The 20,026-nt window shown below is 39.0% G+C and overlaps 1 protein-coding gene and 1 long non-coding RNA gene across 7 annotated transcripts in view; one reads left to right on the top strand and one right to left on the bottom strand.

Annotated features, from left to right (window-relative positions):
- Positions 1-20,026, top strand: part of PDE1C (phosphodiesterase 1C) — a 602,480-nt gene that overhangs the window by 240,445 nt on the left and 342,009 nt on the right. The window lies entirely within an intron of this gene.
- Positions 2,472-4,990, bottom strand: LOC138923795 (uncharacterized). Its single transcript, XR_011437919.1, has 2 exons — positions 4,836-4,990; positions 2,472-3,316 (listed from the first exon to the last, which is right to left on the bottom strand). It is a non-coding gene; the product is annotated as an uncharacterized lncRNA (long non-coding RNA).

Here is a 20,026-nt window from a genome sequence, read left to right as displayed (position 1 = left end):
AACCAAGGAAGACATTTTGTTTTTGAAGCCCGAGAGACCTGGGTTTGAATGGGGACTCTGCCACATGTGACCCAGGCAAGCTACTGAACCTCTCTCAGCATTAGTTTCCTCACGTATAGAATTGAAATACTCATAGTTGCACTTCATGGCTGTTGTGAGGATTAAAAACAATACAGTATGTAGAGCTCAGCAGGGCTTGGCCTGTGTTGGTGGACTACAAATGTTTGTCCTCTGGTACTAGGAGGCAGTCAACCAATATTTGTAAATGAATCAGCTCCAACCCTTTTGTGGTTCTTACTAAGGGCCTGGACCTAGTCTAAATGCTTTATATACAGTAACTCACTTAATCCTTACAATAATCTTTTGAGATAACTACTACTATTATGCTCGTTTTGCAGATGGGAATACTGAAATATGCTTAAATAACTTGTCCACATCATGTAGCTCTCAAGTGGTGGAGCTGGGTTTTGAACCCCTGCAGTCTTTCTCCAGAATCAAAATGATTAGTCGCTGAACTGTGCTTAACCCATCAGTTGAGTTTGAGGGGTTCTGCCTGTCTCTTTGGATGCCCATCGGCAAGATGTGAGATTTTGTCATCCTGGCAGGGATCCTTCTGCATTTTAGCCTCTGCTTACACTTGGGAAATCCTACTGACTTTAGAAGGAAGATGGCCTATTTCACAGGCAAGACCAAAGGGAAGCCTGGGAGGGTTTGGGAGCTGTCTTTGCCAGCCCTTGGCTTTCTGCAAGGACGTTTCCTATTCCAGTCACTCTATCAGTGAGGACTTAAAGTGGCTGACTTTCTTGAATAGTGTGAACAACATCTCCCAGAGCTGGGTGGCGATTATCCAGTTGTTTAAGGCCACCCATACTGATGTGGCCCCATATGAAGCGGATCTGCTGGAAGCCAGCCAGAGTACTTTGGGAATATGAGCGACTCTGCTGTGACAGTTGAGTTATATCTGTTGTCTGGACTCAATTCTGCAGAGCTGTGAGAGCTTGGACGTCAAGTTAGACTGTCACTGAGCAGTTGCCACTTCCTTCCAAAGGGTGATGATGATTCTTGACCCACCCAGTAGCTTAGATCAACAACTCAGGGAAAGGATTATGTCCTTGATTACGAGTGGAAGCCCATTTTCTATACAGAAAGTAAGAGAAGCTTTTCCCTCATGGGGGTTTTGTTACTCATAGTAGGAGGAGGAGGAGGGTGGACATGAGCTGTGTTGGCCTGTTTGGAAATGTTTTTTTAAAAAAGAAATATGTTTCCATTATAAAAGTGATACATGCTCGTAGAAAAGGGAAAATGGGAAACTATCACTCATTGTTCTTTCTTTTCACATTGTTAAAATTTGATTGATTTCTTCTATGAATGTGTTGTGTTTAACTTCTCTTTAATCACACAGTATTGTGTTCTGAAATTTAACATTATAGCCCACCCAACATTTCCCTGTGTTTAAACTTTCATGAGCATCAAAAAATTTTAAATGTCGCTTGGTGGATGTACCATAATTTAGGCAACCATTTCTTGCTATTTTCCCGTGTTTTTGCAAATGTAATATAAGCAATGCTGTGATGGACATATCTGTGTAAGTAGATTTTTGTAGATTTAGGGCAATTTACTTGGGATAGATTCTCATATCCCAGGCAGAATTTGTTGAACTGCCCAGATGAGCAGTGTGGTCTGAGATCAGAGGTACTCTGGCTAATAAGGCCTTTCTTATCCTTTGGACACTGTTCTAACACTCCTTCACTTGGCATTTTCTTATCAAACAGTCATTAACTGTGATCTCTTGGTCCTAGAATGTTTTGCCTTGACCCTTCCCCTAATTGATGCACAAGATCTGTGTAATTTTGGTATTCATGTTACCTGTTGATACAGGAAATTGGGGAGAATCCATTCTCAGCTGTACTCAGCATTCTTTGTGCAGTCTGCAGTGTTTAATTCAATTCCACATGCATTTGTTGATCACTAAAGAACAGTTCTGGATCGGTTGAAGGAACTTAATTGAGATTCAGAAAATCTGGGTGCAAAATCTGGCTCTGCCCTTTACTAGTGACCTTACCCACCGCAACTAAGCTTTCTGATTCTTCTTCTAATTTTATTTTCCACCTGAAAAGTGGAAATAATGTCTTTCTCAGTGGGTATTTGTCAAGATAAATAGATGTTGAGCTTAGTAAACTGTGCAGTAAACTGTGTTATGTAAATAAAAGGTACAATTACTGCCATATATGCAAAGTGTTCTACTGGATACTGTGGGTGACACTAAGATGAACAATTCATTCATTTATTTACTCAACAAGCATTTATTGAGTAACTACTACATGTGAAGCAATGACCTGGATGCTGGGCATGCAGTGGTGAGCAAGGCCCTGTAAGCCCTTGAAGAGTTTACAATCTAGTAGTGTAGACAGCTATGCTGTCCAGTGTGGTAGCTGTTTGCTACATGTGGCTAGTGACACCAAGCAACAGAATTTTTAATTTTATTTAATTTTAATGAATTGAAATATAAGCTTTAAAACTGACATCAATTCAATTATTGGAACACTAATGTTTTCCATTAAGAGTTATGTCTGGAACAACTTGAGTATGTGAATCTACACATTCAACTGTACATTTTATGAAATCTAAATACAGGTGGATATTTACAATGAAAATTTAGCTTCCAAATTGAGATGTGCTATAAGAGTAAATTACACACTGATTTCTAAGGCTTAATATGTACAAAAAAGTAAAATATCTCATTAATACGTTTATTATTGATTATGTGTTAAAATAATATTTTGGATATATTAGGTTAAATAAAGTATATTATTGATTCATCCATTTCTTTTTACTTTCTTAAATGTGGCTACTGGAAAATTAGATACATGGCGTGCACTATGTTTCTGTTGGCAGTGCTAACATGAGTAAAGAGATGCGATTCACAGCATGAGGTTTAGTGCAGACGGCTGCTGAGGGGCAAAATGCTCTGGGAATTTTCGGGTTGAGGAGAAGAGAAGCAATCCACCGGCAGGGTTCAGCAAGGCTTCTTGGAACAACATCATTTGACCGGGCCTTGAAGGCAAGATATGGTTATGTGTGTGGTTAGGTTTTGTGAGGGGAGAGCCAGCTCCAGAGAGAGGAAGTAGGTTTTGCAGAAGCACAGGGGTCAGGGAGTTTGGGGCCTGCTATTAGGAAGTATAATGGCTTAAAAAAAACTTGTCATCAGCAAAATTTAACGCCACCAGCTTCAGCTCTGCCTTAGCTGACGTCTCCGGGGTTCAGAGGCCTCTCAGGGTCAGGCTCGGCCCAGGTGTCCTGCAGTATCATCCATCCCCTGGAGGACGATGGAAAATGTGTGTGGGAATTTTGCTTGTCACAATGCTTAGAGTTGGGAGTTGGGGGAGAATTTAAATTCCTAATAAATGAATGACAGCCCAAGACAAGGAGGAATTGTTTTGCCCCAAATGTCGATAGCAACCCCATTGAGAACCTCATAATATAACCAACCGAATTGCTTTGGGAGCTTTTTCAACACCCCCCAAACTACCTACACCTTCTCATTTCTCCCTATTTAAATTTTCTTATTGGGAAAATGCGAGTAGCTGAAAATCCAAAAGCTAGATGATAATCCAGTTCTCAGGTTGGGAGCAGTTTTTATTTATTAATTTTTACTGCAAATAATGAAGTGGAAAATCTTGGTCCTAGGAGTCAGAAATCTGGAGTTTCAGCCCTGTCTCAGCCACTTATCTGTTGTATGATTTTGGGCAAGTCACTCAGTCTGATAAAGCTTGTGGAATGGGATCAATAATACATGTTCCAGAATTATTGAGAAAATAAAATAAATGGAGATAAGTGAAAGTGTAAAGTGGTAGAGTGCTATAATACATAAGGCACTGTTTTGAACAGTTGTTATAATTATACAATAACTCACAATTACAAGTATTAATAATAATGCCCAATCATTAATAATCACATAAAAATCACCAATTATTATAAATTATTTTCTTATATTTTAAAGTACAATTAATAAGCAGTTATGAAGAAACACTCCTTTGAACCTGATAGCAAGATCTTTGCTTAGACAGGAATCCCCGTATCTGCCCCCTATCATTTCCTTTTGTTCAGTGTGTATGTCATAACTGGTAGGCAAGTGAAAGAGTTAATGGGAGGAGGAGGTGAGAAGGGATGGTTTGGAAGCTGTCAGCTAAACCTGAAGCATCTTCTGTTGTTGTTCTCCACTCAATAAATAGTTACATCCTGTGCAATATCTCTGTAATTAGTTTCTTTTTTTTCCATTCTCTCCAGCTATTAGTCCTCGGCACCTCTCACCTTTCCACCATAATAGCCTCCCGACTGGCCTGTCTGCCTTTAGAATCTCCTCACCCAATCTCTCCTACTCTTGAAAACCTTCAGTGGCTCCCCATTGCCTACAACATCTGTGCTCAACTGAGGCATTGGGAGATATCGTTGAATCAAAGTAATTTGTTACTACTAATAATTAGAGAGCAGAAGTCTGTGAATAATTTATTCTCTTTTCGTTTTACTCTTTCAAAACCAATTAGAGCAAGGTTCACTGTATCATTGCTGTCTAGTGTGGGAGAATAAGGGTGGAATCAGAGCTAATGCATGGAAAAATCACGAATAACCCCCGGATATGCCTGCAGATGGTGTCATTCATCATTTATGTTGTGGGAGAAAATAGTTGAGAACCAGTAGCCTGAAGAATAAAATCCACGTTTCTTTGCATATTGTAAAAGGGATCCATGATATGGTCCTTATTTCGTCTTGATCCTTCCCTCCCACCACCTCACAACCCTGACATCCCTACCCCCTGTGCTCTTCCCCAGCCTCACCAGTTGTAGTGACACTTGTTTTCTACCCAGCTTGTGTTCTTTCTTCTTGTGGTGACAGCAGACTGGTTCCCTTTGGGGGAGCTCTGTTCCTCTACTTTCAGCCTGCATGGCTGAACCCACCTCCAGCCTCTCCCAGGCTGGGCCCTGTATCCAATGCCTGGCTGGCAGAAGTACAGGAGTTCCAGTGGGTATTGGTTGAGATGAGCAGATGCCTCTAGCTGGGCCAATCAAAACCAACCTGTGATTTGGCAGAAGTTATTGGGGAAGTGGTGCCAAGCTGGTAGCATGTGTGTCTGGCTGCCAGGGACCATGTTGTCACTATGGGGAAAAGCCTACATGAGTATGAAGCTGACACAGAGAGAGGAACACTGAGAGATAGGTGGACACAAAGTCTTGGTGGCATCATTTGAGCTCTCAGATCTACTTGAAGCTAGATAATGCTTGGTTTTATGAGCTGACATGATATCTGTCTATCTGTCTCTCTTGCTTAAATCAGTTTGAGTTCACTTTCTCTCACCTCAAACCGAGAGTCCTGATCAGTATACTGGACTCCTTACCATTCTCGACCCTGGCATGCCCTTTACCGTGGTGTGGTTTTGCTTCTGGAGTACCCCTCCCCATCTCTGAACCCAGCACATCCTCTGCTTCTGTCCAGGCCCAGGTCAGATATCCCGACTGCCTTTCCATCCTACCTGGGCAGAATGAGTCTCCTCTCCGTGTTCCTATAGCCCAGGGTCACACACATCATTGCACTTTATCTTGTGGTTAGTTACATGTGCCTTGGAATTTCTGACCCCTTACTTAGGAGATACTTAATTTCAGACACTTATTTACATTTATATCCCTAACATTATATGCAGCTTCTGTGAATAGCCAATAAATATTTGTTGAGCTGAATTTAGTAGAAAAGGAGAAATAATAAAAGGGGAAAATACAGAAAGAAAAGAAAAGAGAAAAAGTGCCTTTTGCCCTTTAAAATGTGAGTCTTGGACTTTGGCTGTGGCTAAAGGAAGATGGGAACAACTTGTTGAGTAACAAGTTCGATCTACTTAAGCTCTTTTTCTGGGAACTGTTTGTACCTGATAGCTGCAAAATATATGGTAGCCTCTAGATGGGAGGAATTTAGCATGCCCATGGGGATGGCAGGAAGAGAGGTTGAAGCAATGATTCTAAGTTACATAAAGTCACGGTCAGTGACACTGTGTCCTGCGTGGCTGAAAAACTCCTACCAGCTGATGGGATATCAATTCCTGGAATGTCTCAGGATTCTTGCCTGTCACCACCTCCTAGTTCAGGCTGTCCCCACTAGACTACTGCAGTCGGCTTCTCACAGGGATCCCTGCCTGCCCTCATCCTGTATGTTGCGTCAGAGCAGTCCTGTAGATCAGCTCGACTCCTGTCACATTCTTGCTTACAAACCTTAAGTACCTAAGGTATCTCTTTGAGGTGTCACTTAGGACTTGCTATGGTGTGGCCTGAACTTTCTTTCACAGACTCATTTTCCAGTATTCCCATTCTTCCCTGTAGAGTTCCAGCTAAAGTGAACCGTATGCCAGTCCCTACTGTTGACCGTGCCCAGCCATTTACTATCTCAGTAATTCTCTTAGGGAGATCTCTCCACCTGGAATATTCAGTTTCCACCTCTGCAAGACCCAAAACTGTCATCCTTTGAGGCCACAGACTAATTCTACCACCTCCCCTTTCCTCACTCTGAACTGCCTTAGACTGTTTTAGTCATTAGAGTTATTTGTATATATATTCTTTATTAGGATGGGCTAGTTGCTGCAACAAACAAGCCTCAAATCTCAGTGGCTTAGCACAGTAAAACTTTATTTCTCACTTGGCCACCATCTTATGCAGCTTGAACATCTCTTCTTTGTTGCCGTTGCCAAGCAGGGACTCAGGAATCTGAGCATCTTCCGTAATGTGGCTTTACCATCTCAGAGGCCTTAGCTTCCGCCTGCCTCTCTAGAGAGCTGGAGAGAAAGAGAGAGGGTGATGGATGACATGCGATGTTGTGGAGGCTAGACTGGGAGTGATGCATGTTATGTCCACCTGTACACCACTGGCCAGAACTGAGTCATATGGTACCAGTCTGAAAGCAAGGATGGCTGGGAAATGCGGTTTTCTTGTGGGGCTTGGAAGAGGAAATGGCGTTGGTGAGCCTCTGGCCAGTCACTTCCACCTCCCTACTGGAGAAGTTTGTCTCACCATTTCTGCACCCTTTGACATTTATGGACAAAATACCCTAATCATACCGGACAGCAGTGACATTGATGCCCTTGAGGACTGTGTATGAGCAGCGCTGCCCACACTGTCTTTTGCTACTTTAATTTCATTTTCTTGCTCCTGAGCAGGGACGAAATAAGTGCCTTCACCTCTATACTTTCCTCTTCTCCTTCTTCTCGTCCTCTTCCTTCGTCTCTCTCTGTTTTTCCCCCTTATCATCTAAATATTTTCCTTTGCCTTCTCTTAACCTACTATTCATTCTTACCTGAAACCCAATTGCAAAAGGCCGAAGTGCACACAGCGTCAGGGATGGATATGTGTGTGGTCTTGGGCGGGTCGAAAAGAAGGCAGCCATTTGACTTCCTTCTATTCTTTTTTTGGGGAAGGGGGAGGTGTTAAACTTTTTCTGGGATAATTTTAGATTTACAGAAAAGTTGCAAAGATGATTCAGGGTGTCTCCATATATCCCTCATCCAGTTTTTGCTACTGTTAACATCTTAGATTTCTGTGGTAATTTTTTCAAAACCAAGAAACTAACATTGGTATGTTGCTATTAACTAAACTCCAAACTTTGTTCAGGTTTTACCAGTTTTTCCACCAATGTCCTTTTTCTGTTCCAGGGTTCCATCCAGGGTACCACATTACATTTGGCTTTCATGTCTCCTTAAGTCTTTTCTGGCCTGTGACAGTTTGACAGTCTTTCTTTGTTTTGGATGACGTTGACAGTTTTGAGGAGTACTGGTCAGATATTGTGTAGAATGTCCCTCAGTTTGGGTTTGTTGGATGTTTTCTTATGATTAGTCTGGGGTTGAGTTCTTGGGAAGAAGACTGCAGAGGTGAAGTTTTCTCCTCATCACAGCATGTCAGGGGGTGCATGACACCCACATAACATCACTCATTATGATAAATTTGATCACTTATTTAAGGTAGTATTTGCCAAATTTCTCCACTGTAAAATTATTTTCCCATTGCTATACTCTCATTCATTGGATACCAGTCACTAAGTCCAGCCCACACTCTAGGAGGATGGGATTAAGCTCTATCTCCTGGAAAGGAGAGTGTCTACTTAATATTATTTGGAGCATCCTACTCTTTATGCTTCCCCACTTAAATGCTTTCAAAGTCCCTAAAGAGAGTTGAGCCTCCGTGTAGAGAGAAATCATGGCCTCGAAAGCTATCTCCCTGACAGCTAAATGAAGAGCCTTGCAAATTTCTATTCCTCAGGTAAGAGAGAGTCCATCCTGAGGAATCAAAACAGAGCAAGCAAATGAACCTATTAGCATATAATCACTCTGTGAAGTAGCACACCTTGGAGTGGGCTAATAACCCCGAAATGCTGCTTAATTCACTCACTGCCTCCATTGTTCCTGAATGCACATCCTCACTCTTGGGTGGATGTGGGGAAGTGCCTAGGCTTTTCAAAATTACTCCCAGCCTTTGTGGCAGGCCAAGGTGCTCTGGCGGCTGGTGAGGTAAAAGGGCAGGAGGCTGCATTTTGCTACTGTCACAGCCACTATCACACCCTAGCGGAGAGCATCAGGCGTGTCTGAGTGGAGCTGGGGAATGTCTTATGGGAGGCGGAGTTTCTGGCTTCCACCTGCTTTCTCAGCTGTTGGGAGAAGTGTGAAGGGAATGCTTTGAAATAAAAATTGAAGTGAATCACAGCTCTAATTGTTTTCCGTTTATAATCATAGCTGGGTGAGATAATCTGGGCGGATTCACTTTTTTCTACACGTGAGAAGATGCAGGTGATGTGAAAGTTAATGCAGCTGAGTGCAGGAACCAGGCCACCTCAACTCTTCTCTGCTAATTCACGTGTTCTTCGGGACATGCAGTTCTGAGATGCAGCAGCTGGAAGAGAAGTATGTGGGTTTTGGCATCAGGTACACCTTAGTTTCAGTCTTGACACTACCATTTATTAGTCAGGCGACCTTTACAGCTTCATCTCTTGAGCCCCAGATTTCTCAGCTGCAAGGTGGAGTTAGTGAAATTTGCTTTGGATGGTTGTTGCAAAGATTCGACAAGATAACACCTTTTGAGGGCCTTCCTCTTACTCAGTAGATGGCAGCTGCATCAGAATGCTTTTGGTGCAAGTAACAGAGAGTCCAACCCAAAGTGGCCAAAAGAATTAAAAGAATATTTATGTTATTTCAGATAAATAGAAGTATAGTAGTAGGATTAATCCCGGATTGGTTGGTTCAGAGGCTAAATATTGTCATCAAGAGCCCAGGTTTTTTCCGTCTTTCTGCTCTGTCATCCTCAGCAGGGTGGGTTAGTCCTCAGACTAGCTTTCCTCACAGTTATGATATGGCTGCTGAAGTTCCAGGCATCACATTCATAGTTGAGAAGCTCTAGAGGAAGATGAAGTATCTCTTACAGTGTCTTTCTTAAAAGTGATGAACCCATTTTCAAAAGCAGCCCCCCGCTTCCTTCCCCACTTGGCTAGTCTTCATGTCTCATTGACTAGAATTACTTCACAGATTTGTGTCTAAATCATGGGTTGTCATAATTGGTTTAGATCAATCAGGCTCCACTCCTGGGCCACCATAATTGGTTTAGACCAATCAAGATGCACTCCTGAGACAAAGCTTGGTCCAGCCTCCCTGATGCAATGGCCACATTTTTACCTGAAAAACAAGATCTGGATTCTGTTAAGAAGGAGGAGCATTTGAATATGTCAAACCTTTGCAGATTCAGACAACAAGGTTACTGAGTTAATTCATGAGACTGGTCATCGGTCTGATTGATTAAAATGTAGATATCTCTTCCTCCCCTTTAAATTGGTCGTTTGGTTAATTCTTTAATATTGTAGAATCTCTGAGTTTGAAGGAATCTCTCTAAAGCACATCTAAAGAATGATTACTCTCTTCTTGAATTACCACCAGGATAGAGGAGTCTGCCCCTGAAGCGTGGCTGAATGGCTTCTGGTGAACCCACCTTGCAGTTATATCTTGTAGTGATTATTTAAATTCAAATTAATTAAAATTAAATTACAAATTTGGTTCTTTAGTTGTTTCAATTCCTCAATAATCATATGTAGCTAGGAGCTACTGTATTGGACAGTGCAAATTATGTAACATTTTCATCATTGCAGAAAGTTCTACTTACTGCTCATGATTATCCTCGAGAACCTTTCAATTTTAAAACTCTGAAGAAGTGAGAGACTCAGGACTACTACTGTTTATGTATGGATTTAATAATTTGATGGATAAATTGATTGGTAAAAAAATAACTAAAAATTATTTATGGGTCAACATTTAGAAGTTCTTACCATAAGTTATTTGTCAGTTGATCTCTATGAACTGAAATTAATGATTCTCGATGTGCCTACATTTGCAATATGTTTTAATTAGTATTTAATTTATTTCGTGCCTACTCATTTATGTCCACAAACCTCAACTCTTCGGTATTCTGACCTTATTATTTCCTCTCTTGTCTTGGTTCGCCCTGTACTCTGCATTTCCCAGCTATTAACACTTTCATCAACCAGAAGATAGGGAAAGGAGAACATATTAAATTCAAATAGTGAAAAATTATAGCTTGCCAGTGTCTTGGGTGAAGGTTTGCTGGGAAAACATTGGTTCAAATAAGGAGTTTGGACCATCTGCTGATTTAATTGTCTACAGATATTACTAATAATAGTACCTTCTATTGGAATATTCCTTTCATGTTTGTTATTCATTTAATCTAACAAACCTGTGAATTGTTGTATTATCCTAACTTTCAGACAAGAAAAGAAACTAGATTACTGCTATGTAATGTGATGCATTAGTTGGGGTTAATGTTTTTTAATAAGAATCTGGCTCAGTAAAACTCTCACTGAACATATACAGCATGTATTTCAAAACGTTATAAAGCTAGAACTTGAGCTCAGAACTCCTTAGTCAAAATTCAGTGCTATTCTTATTATCCCTGGCTATCTTTCTTTGTTTTCTTCTATATCTTTGTGCATTTCTCCTTTGCCAGAGATAATTGACAAATGTCCATGCTCAGCTCTCATAGGAAGTTATGAAATACAAAATAAATGGACTCAATTTATAAATAATCATGGAAGAGCTTGGGGATCTTGACATAAAAGGTATGCTGAATTATAATTATATAAAGGTATATAAATTAGAATTTTTCTCAATCAGTCAGAGATGTAAACACTTATGGATTGATGCAAGCCTCTTGTTTACTATAAGTAACCATTTCCTTGTATCCAGTGGGCTGATGTCAGAGAGTGGAGGGTAGGAGTATGAGATGGTGAGTTGAATCGACAGATACATCTCTTTTCCCTAATGTATTCTCTGTTAATATTGTTTCTAGAGAGGAAACACTGTTTCAACTGATGTAGACAAAACTTGAATAATAGGTCGAGTGAATTGCATAACAAATATTGAAGTGGAAAATGATTATTGGCTCTTTTCATTATTTTATCTGTTGATGAACAACCTTGGTCACCTCCCCTTCTGCTGCATCTTCAGGGGACAGAGGACATAGAACAGCTGGCAATGAGCTCATTGCTCACTTGGTTGATTATTCAGTTTTAGGGTCTTTATTTAACTGTGATTGCTAATCAGCTCTTTTCCAGGCAGTCTCCACATTGCTTTTTGGTAATGGTGACCCCCAAGCAAAGCATATGACAGGGATTAATTTGATTGTGTTGTCCAGAAAATGGAGCATGGGCTCAAAGGGTGCTGCAATTGCACAGCCCTTGAAGAATCAGGTGATGCTGACGATTTTCCTAATGGAGAGTGAAGATGGAAAGTGCAGGGGCTGGAGGTGGATCCTACTCTATTTTTAGATTGCTGTGGATTGCTTGCTATGCATCTTTGCTTGCAGCATGAAAGCTGGTTTCTTGAAGCAAACTTCCCTCCACAGTGCATATGATGTTTAGTATTTTGTAGGCTCTTTATTGAACCAGACCCTTACTGTATAAAAACATCATAATATTCTTATGCCCCATCCTCGATTACTATATACAGGACTAAAATGAATGAATGAATGAATGAATGAATGGATACATGACTCTGGGAGTAAGGGGGAACTACTTAAAGAAAATGCAATCCTTTATAAATGCTAGATTTAAAAAGAAAGCCTTCTGGGTATAATTGTTTCCTTCTTTTCTGTTAAGGACTGCCAAATAAACAACACTAAACTACTTTTAATCAAACAAGTGAACTCTGCATGTCTTTTCACACGCAGGCAATTTTTTGGAAAAAGAGGAAACATTTTAGATTCTGTTAGGCCCAGAGACTTCCTCTGTTTAATTACAGTGCAGCAGAGATTTTTTTTTATTGAGATACAGTTGATATATAACATAATATTAATTTCAGATGTACAACATAATGATTCGATATTTGTATATATTGCAAATGATGCCGTATACGTTTATCTTGGGAGCAGAGCTGATCTAAACCTACCTCAAAATGGATCAGCATTTCAGCAACTTTGGCCTTGCTGTTATTGCTACATGCTTGTTTTAGCTCCTCTCTCTTTGTAACTAAATGTGCATTTTTATCAGATACAGTCCATTAATAAGATATAAAATCCAAGGGAAGAGTAACATTCAGCCATTTTGAACCAATTTATTCTTTCAACAAATATTTATTGAGCATTTGCTATGTGCTAGACACTTCTGGGCACAGGGCAAGCAAAAATGGATGAATGAATTAGGGTAAAGTTACTGGGGTTGGTCATAGAGGGCTATTTTTCAAAATATCCCTTGAAAAGTCCCACTTCTCACCATCACTGCCCCAAGAGATTTTTCAAAGTTTTATTTCCCAACAACCAACAAGACTCACTATGCGAGGAGTTCTGGTAATGCAGTTTTCTCCGTTGGATTACATTTCCCTTGATGTTTTAGTGTTCCTTCTAGATTGGCATGTTGGGAAGCAATACCCAAGACCCTTAATCCTTAGATCTCTGTATTGGGGTCACTGAGATTCCTCTGAATGGTTTTACTTAGGAGCAGGCATAATAGGTTTTGCAATTTAGAAAGTTCTCTGTCATCAGAGTGAAGAATGGAAGTCCTTGCCTTTCTTCTTTGCCTTTCTCTCTCAACGTCTTCCTATTATACTGTTTTCTCTACCCCTTCACTGGGACTGCTCTTATCTAGGTTTCCTCTGATTCTCATGTTGCCACATCTGATTGCCACTTCTTTGCCTTCATCTCACTTGATCCATGCTACTACGTGGTACATGGTTAACCATTTCCTTCTTCTTAAAACACTTTTTCTCTTGGCTGGGTGATCACCACATTCTCCTGTTTTGTTTTGTTTTTTTAAAAATACTTCATTGGCCCTTTTTTTCTCAGTCTCCTTTCCTGACTCTTCATCCTCTACTTGACCGCTCCGATTTCAGGATCCTATGGTTTAGGGCTTCAGTTTCTTCTCTATCCTTACCTTAGGTGATTTTATCTGTCCCAGGTCTTTATCTTTTGTTTTGATACTCATATTATGATGTGCCTAGGTGTGATTTTCTTGAATGTACTCTTCCTGAATCTGCAAATTTCTGTCTTTTACCAAATTTGGGAAGTTTTGGTCATCCTTTTTTAATAACTTTTTCTGGCCTAATTTCTTTCTCTTCTCCTTCTGGGAGTCCAACTTCCTTTATGGTAGACCTTTTGAAATTTTCCACAAGTGCCTGAGGCTCTTTTAATTTTTTTCAATATTTTTCCTCTGTTCTTCAGATTAGATGATTTTTATGAAATCTATCTTAGAATGTACTGAATCTTTCTCTTGTTATCTTATTTATGAGGTGAAATACATCCAGGGACTTTTTAATTTCAGATACAGTATTCTTCAATTATAAATTTCCATTTGGTTCTTTTTTATATTTTCTATTTCTTGGCTGAAATTCCCTATCTTTTCATTCATTATGAGCATGTTTTCTTTTACTTCAATGAGAATGATTATAATAGCTGCTTTCAAGTCCTTAGCTGGTAATTCCAACATTTATCTTAAAGTTGGCTTGTTGAGAATGGGTTACATTTTCCTGACTCTTCATGTATATACTGGACATTGTGAGTGTTATGTTGTGGAAACTCTAGATTTTGTTATATTGCCCCACAGAGTGTTGATGTTTTTGATTTAGGAGGCTATTAAACTTGATTTACAGTTTAATTCTAAACTGTCATGCCTGTGTGGCTTAGATCTCATTTCAGTTCTTTTAAATCTTCGCTGCAAGGTAAGGGGTCAGCCAGACATTTGTGCTAAATTTATATACTGAATTTGGGTTCTCCCTTACTCTCTGGTAGGACTGGATACCCCAGGCTCCTTCCCTGGTTCCTTCAGCCTGAAAGATGTCAGGCTTTCTATTGGTGTTTAAACTCTTCCCTCTCCCACCACTATGACAGTCCTCAGAGTGAAGCTGCAAAAAAGGGGAAATTCATAATTATCATTTGCCTCCAGTTTCAACTTCCTCCAAAATCTCCCTGCCTTTGTTTAGTCTTCAGAGCCTTCAAGTAGTTGCTTTGTAAATTTTATGGCTGTTTTTTCTTTCCTAAGGATGCATTTGTTAGGTGTGCACTCCCCCATGTCAGAAGCAGATGTGGCCCATATGTTCAAATATTGTTTATATACCCATGACTGCCAAATTTATATGTTTGTTTTGCCCATTCCACCCCTACCCTCAACTCTGACCTCTGAGCTCCAGACTCAATTGTTCAACTTCTTATTTAATATTACTACTGGATGTCTAATAAAAATCTCAAATTTGATGTATTCAAAGCAGAATTTATAATTTTTCCCCCAACTCTTATTTTCCTTACTATTCCCCATCTTAGTAAATGACTCATTATCCACTCCACTTTTTAAAATAAAAAATAAAAAAACCCAGGAGTTATTCTTGATTTTGTTTTCTCATATATCCCACATCTAGCCTAACACCAAATTTTCATTAGTCCCACTTCCAAAACATTCCTTAAATTTGCTCTTCTTTTCACCCTACTGTAAGCCACTCCCATTTTCATCTGGATTATTACATTAGCTTCCTAACTAGACTGGTCTCCTTGATTCTATTTTTGCCCCCTACACTTTATTTTCTGAGTTGCAATTAAACTCATGTTTTTAAAGTCAAAAACATTTTATGTCACTTTCCTGCTTAAAACCTTCCAATGGCTTCCCATCCCACTCTTCTCCATGGTCTAGGAGGCTTCCCATGGTTTGGCTCCTGTGTGTCTTTTCCACCCCACTGGGTTCCCCTCTTCTACTTGCTCACTAGATTTCAGCTCTGCTGGATTTATTACTGGGCTTCAGCTCTACCAAGCTTCTTTCTGTCCAAAGCCTTAAATTTACTATTTCCTCTGCCTGAAGTACGTTCATCCAGGCCATGATCTACTGGTTCCTTCTTGTCTTTCATCGCTTTGCTCAATGTCATGTCCTGAGACAGGCCTTCCCTACCCACTCAAACTAAGCCAGGCTCTCAGTCATTTTCTATTACATTATCTCCCTGTTTTCCTCGATTGTAAATTATTATTATTATCAGTAGTATTACTATTATTACTATTCCTATTACTGTTATTATTATCTTACTGATTTGTCTGTCTCCCCCTACTATAAACTCCATGAAGTTAGGGTCCATTTCTGTCTTGTTCACTGCTGTCTCTCCACTGTCTAGAACAATGCCTGGCAGTGCTAAGTAAAGAATTGTTGAATGGATGAAGGAAAGAACGTGAAGCCATTTGGAAGGCAATGTCTATGTCTGGAGTGAGGCAAGGAGAAGCTGAACTAGGGCAGTGGCAATCGGGAGGAAGAGAACGTAGACTCAGAAGGATATCTTATCATGAATCGTATTATCAGGTGATTGAAATTCAATACAAATAAACTATCCTGAGGCAGGGAGTGAATGAATTAAGCCTAACAGGCCTCATTGACTCTAATGAGATGGCTTCACTGGGGCTTCTAAGGGTCACTAATTCATTAATGGGAACTCAAGTCTCAGCTCTGATGTCCAAGTGACCAAGCATTTGCTTCCTTCTAAGCATCTGAAGATTTAAAATTTTCTATTCATTCATCCAATGAACTAAGCAAGCAAGCAACCAACCAGTTATTACCCTCACTGAGAATCTACCATGAACTGGGGCCTGGGCTAGACCGTGGAGATTAGGTATAATCTAGATTAGATGTGATTAGGTATAGACCTTATGTTGTCAGACTAGTAAAGTCAGGCCTTAAAAAAAAATCAGTGCCGTCCAGCATGAGGAAATGCTTGAATAGGGGTATGTGCCAGGAGCTCTCACTCTGAGAATGAGTGTAAGAGGTTCGGGGAGCATTTTGAAAGGAAATGCTTGAGTTGTGACATTTGAAGGATGAATAAATGCTCCTCAGACATCAAGGGAAAGGCTTATGTGCAGATTCATGTAGAGAAACCATCAAGAGGTTCATAACCTGTGGGAAAATCCCAGCACTCTTTACGGTGGAATGTGGCAGTCTTGATGCACTTAGATTTATTCTGTCCTCCTCAACTTGAAAAGACTAAGAATGTGAAACAGGGCTTAGAACACAAAATGCCCAACAAAAGTTAGCGATTATAATGGCACTTATTACCATGATTAGCATAAAGGGAACTGGGCAGAGCAGGAGCTCAGGAGATGCTCTTATACTTCTTGCCATCACTTGCCCAGTTGGGAGGTAATAAGAGGAGAGAGGCTCTTGTTTTTCCAGGGCTTTGCTTTTCTCCTTTTCCTCAATATGAGGTACACGGTGATGCTATTTAAGTACTTCCGTTATCTCCTGCACCAGAGCTGGTAGAGGTGCAAGGGAATCTGCTTTCCTGCTGGGTAGATTGTGAATGCTGCAAGGACAGGAGAGGTTTGGCCAAAAGCAGTTAGGGAAGTAAAGGACTGTGCAGATCCTTTTGCAGTTGAGGGACAAGGGGTCTAATGAGACAAATTCATTACGCTAAAGTTAAACATATGAACAATGGCCATTCTAGGACAGTAGTACTTGAGCATCCTAACTCCTACTCTGGGACTTTTTCCAGAATAGCACAGGAAAAGGAGGGAGCGAGGAAGGAGGGAAGAGAGGGGGAGGAAAAACGGGAGAAGAGGAAGAAACCCTTAATTAATATTCATATCTTGACCAAGTTTATAATGTATTTTCCTTGTCTTAGTTACCTTCTATATTTTGTAATGGAGAAATGTTAGTTCCCACTTCTTCCAGGAAAAAAAAATCTATGGTGTTTTTCCCTCAGAGGGTGGGTAGATCGCTTCTGTGATGACAGAGAGAAAGAGTTGTTTTGAATGTGAAAGAGACAGTGTTCCTGTTGGCTCTACCTTTCCTATTTGCATATATTGGCACTATTTTATGAAAATAAAAACAGACAACCATCAGAAAGAAAATCTATATTATGGGAAACACTAATCTGAATAAGCACTTAGCTTGGTTTTTGGACTCGTGTGTTGGAACTGTGCTTCTGTTATTGCGTGAGGTATGTTGTTTCCAGGTGACAGTGAAGAAAAAGCTTGGAAGCTCAGAATCACAACTTTATAATTCTCTAACTTTGTAAGGTACTGTATAAAGGAACTTGAGGCCTAATTATATTGGAACAGTGTGTGCTCTATTTTAATCCTGAGCTGAGATAACAGAGTCATCGGTAAGATTATTTCTTTTAAATCAAAAGAAGAAGAAAAAATAAGCCCATTAAAACAATTTAGGGTCTTTGAATGAAAGCAATAAAGAAGTTAAACTATTACAAGACTATTTTTGTATTACTTCAAGTTAATGGGGAGTGACTCAAGGAAGTAAATGCAAAAAGTTTTGAATCTGAGGAAAACTAGTTAATAGAAGGCAATTGAGAAAACAAGAGTGAGTTCATTAGCCTTGTTTTTTCTTCGGATAAATCACTGCCATTGTAACACCTTGATAAAGAGAAACTTGAGAGCTATTATATTTTAAGAAATTAAAAATAATTTGTTTTCCTGTTACAAAAGTATTATGTTACATGTTCATTAATATATTGAATTTGGTAAGCAAATAATATATTGAAATTAGTATAAAAGTAAACAGAGAGGAAAAATTTAAAAATGTAATTCCAATACCCAAATATAACCATTGTAACATCTTTTATATCCTTTTACTATTTGTGTATGTGTTTCTCAAAAACAATTTTATGATTTGAAATTATAATTATATGTAATTTAAATTATAATTATAAAGCAAATTATAATCTGCTCTTGGCATGAACACTCTGTCAGGAACATCCTTCTATGTCAGTAGATGTGCATCTTCAGTGCCGTGGTCTCAGCCATTCTTTTACTCCAGCACAACTGAGGAATTAAACACAGTCTTGATAGTGGTATTCTATGTCACTTCTTTTTTTTAATGGTCAAGGAGATAGGGCAGAGAGGAGGGAGGAAAGATGGTCAGTTTATGTCACAAAAAATCCATGTGACAGATACTGATCTGCAACATCACTTTTAATGACTATATAAATTATAGTGTTTTAAAAACAAATTTCCAATTGTTAGCTATTTAGGTTGTTTCTCATTTTTAACCAGAATGTGTAATATTGTGCTAAACTTTTTAATATCAGGCTCCCCCCCCACATCTGATTATTTCCTTATAATAAATTTCTAGGTGTAGAATTACTCTATCAAAGAGCTTTTCCTGCACTAGCAGTACATTGATTTTAGGCCATTGCCAAATTGTTCCCAGAAGTGTCATACCAGTTGACGCTATTGCCAGTAGTTTATGAGATTGTCCATGTTCTACCAGTTAGGCCAAGAGTGTTTAAAAAAATTGCTGCCAATTTGATGGGATAGAAATATTATCATCGTTTCATTTACACTTTAAAACTGAATAATGAAGTTAAACATTTTTATAATCTTACAGACCATTTGAATTTCTTCTTTTTATGTGTCGCTTGATAATATATATTTATTTTATTGAATTCTAAAAATTGTGACATTACTTCATTTGTAGGTCATACTTGTTACAATTTCTTCCTCATATGTTTGCTTTTAATTTTATGTTGTGTGTTGACACATAGGAATTCTTACAAAGTCAAATTTCTCAATCCTTTGTTTTTCATGCTTAGAAAAATAAATTTTCTAAATAAAATTTCTAAATAAATTTTCTACTTCCGTGTCATAAAACAGTTCCTTAAGCTGTAATTTAGCATTCGTATGGCTCTATTTTTTTCCATTTATATCTTTAATACACTGATGTTTATTTTGGTGTCTTGCATAAGATAGGCACTAATTTTTTACTGGATTGCTCTATACCTAACACAATGTCAGCTCTTAAAATTCTATTTCCACCAATGTTAAATGCCACCTTTTCATATGCTAAATTCAGAAGTTTACTTCAGTTCTTTCTTAACTTCCGGTTCTAATCCATTAGTCTGCGTTATTTTTCCTGCATTAGCATCACATTGTTCTATTTACTGTAACTTTATAAAATATCTATTAGTATCAGGTTGGGTAAGTTTCCCTTCATTGCTGTTCTTTTATTTTTCTCAGAAACATCTTAATCAATGTATACTTTTAATCTTCCAGGAAAAATTTGGAGTATCATTGACATATTGACAAATATCCCATTGAAAGGACATTAAAAGTATAGATTATTTGGGGGATATTTTACATCTTTACAATATTGTGTCTTTCAATACAGGAATTGGTGTGCTCTCTACTTATTTTAGTCTGCTTTTATGTTCTTCAAGAGGGTTTTATCAATTTTTTGTTATGGTTCTTGTTATGCTTATTTCTAGATATTTTGTATTTATTATTGCTATTAGGAGACCCCACCTTCCACATTATGTTGTCTTGCTTATTGTTGGTATATGGGAAAGTTATTATTTTTTATAATGTATTTTGTTATTTTTCTTTCTGAGCTCTTATTGGTTCTCTTTTGAGTTTTCATGGTAGATAATCATAGTGTTACCAGACAAAGGTCCCAATCTGCTTGCCTCGAGACTACAGGCAATCATGAAGATGCAAGATGGTAGCAGAGAAAGGACATTTTATTACAGCTTGCTAGC

This window comes from Equus caballus, chromosome 4 (genome assembly GCF_041296265.1).
Source record: "Equus caballus isolate H_3958 breed thoroughbred chromosome 4, TB-T2T, whole genome shotgun sequence".
Taxonomy (NCBI): Eukaryota; Metazoa; Chordata; class Mammalia; order Perissodactyla; family Equidae; genus Equus; species Equus caballus.
Note: the sequence above shows the minus strand (reverse complement) of the source record. Positions and strands in the feature narration are given on the sequence as shown.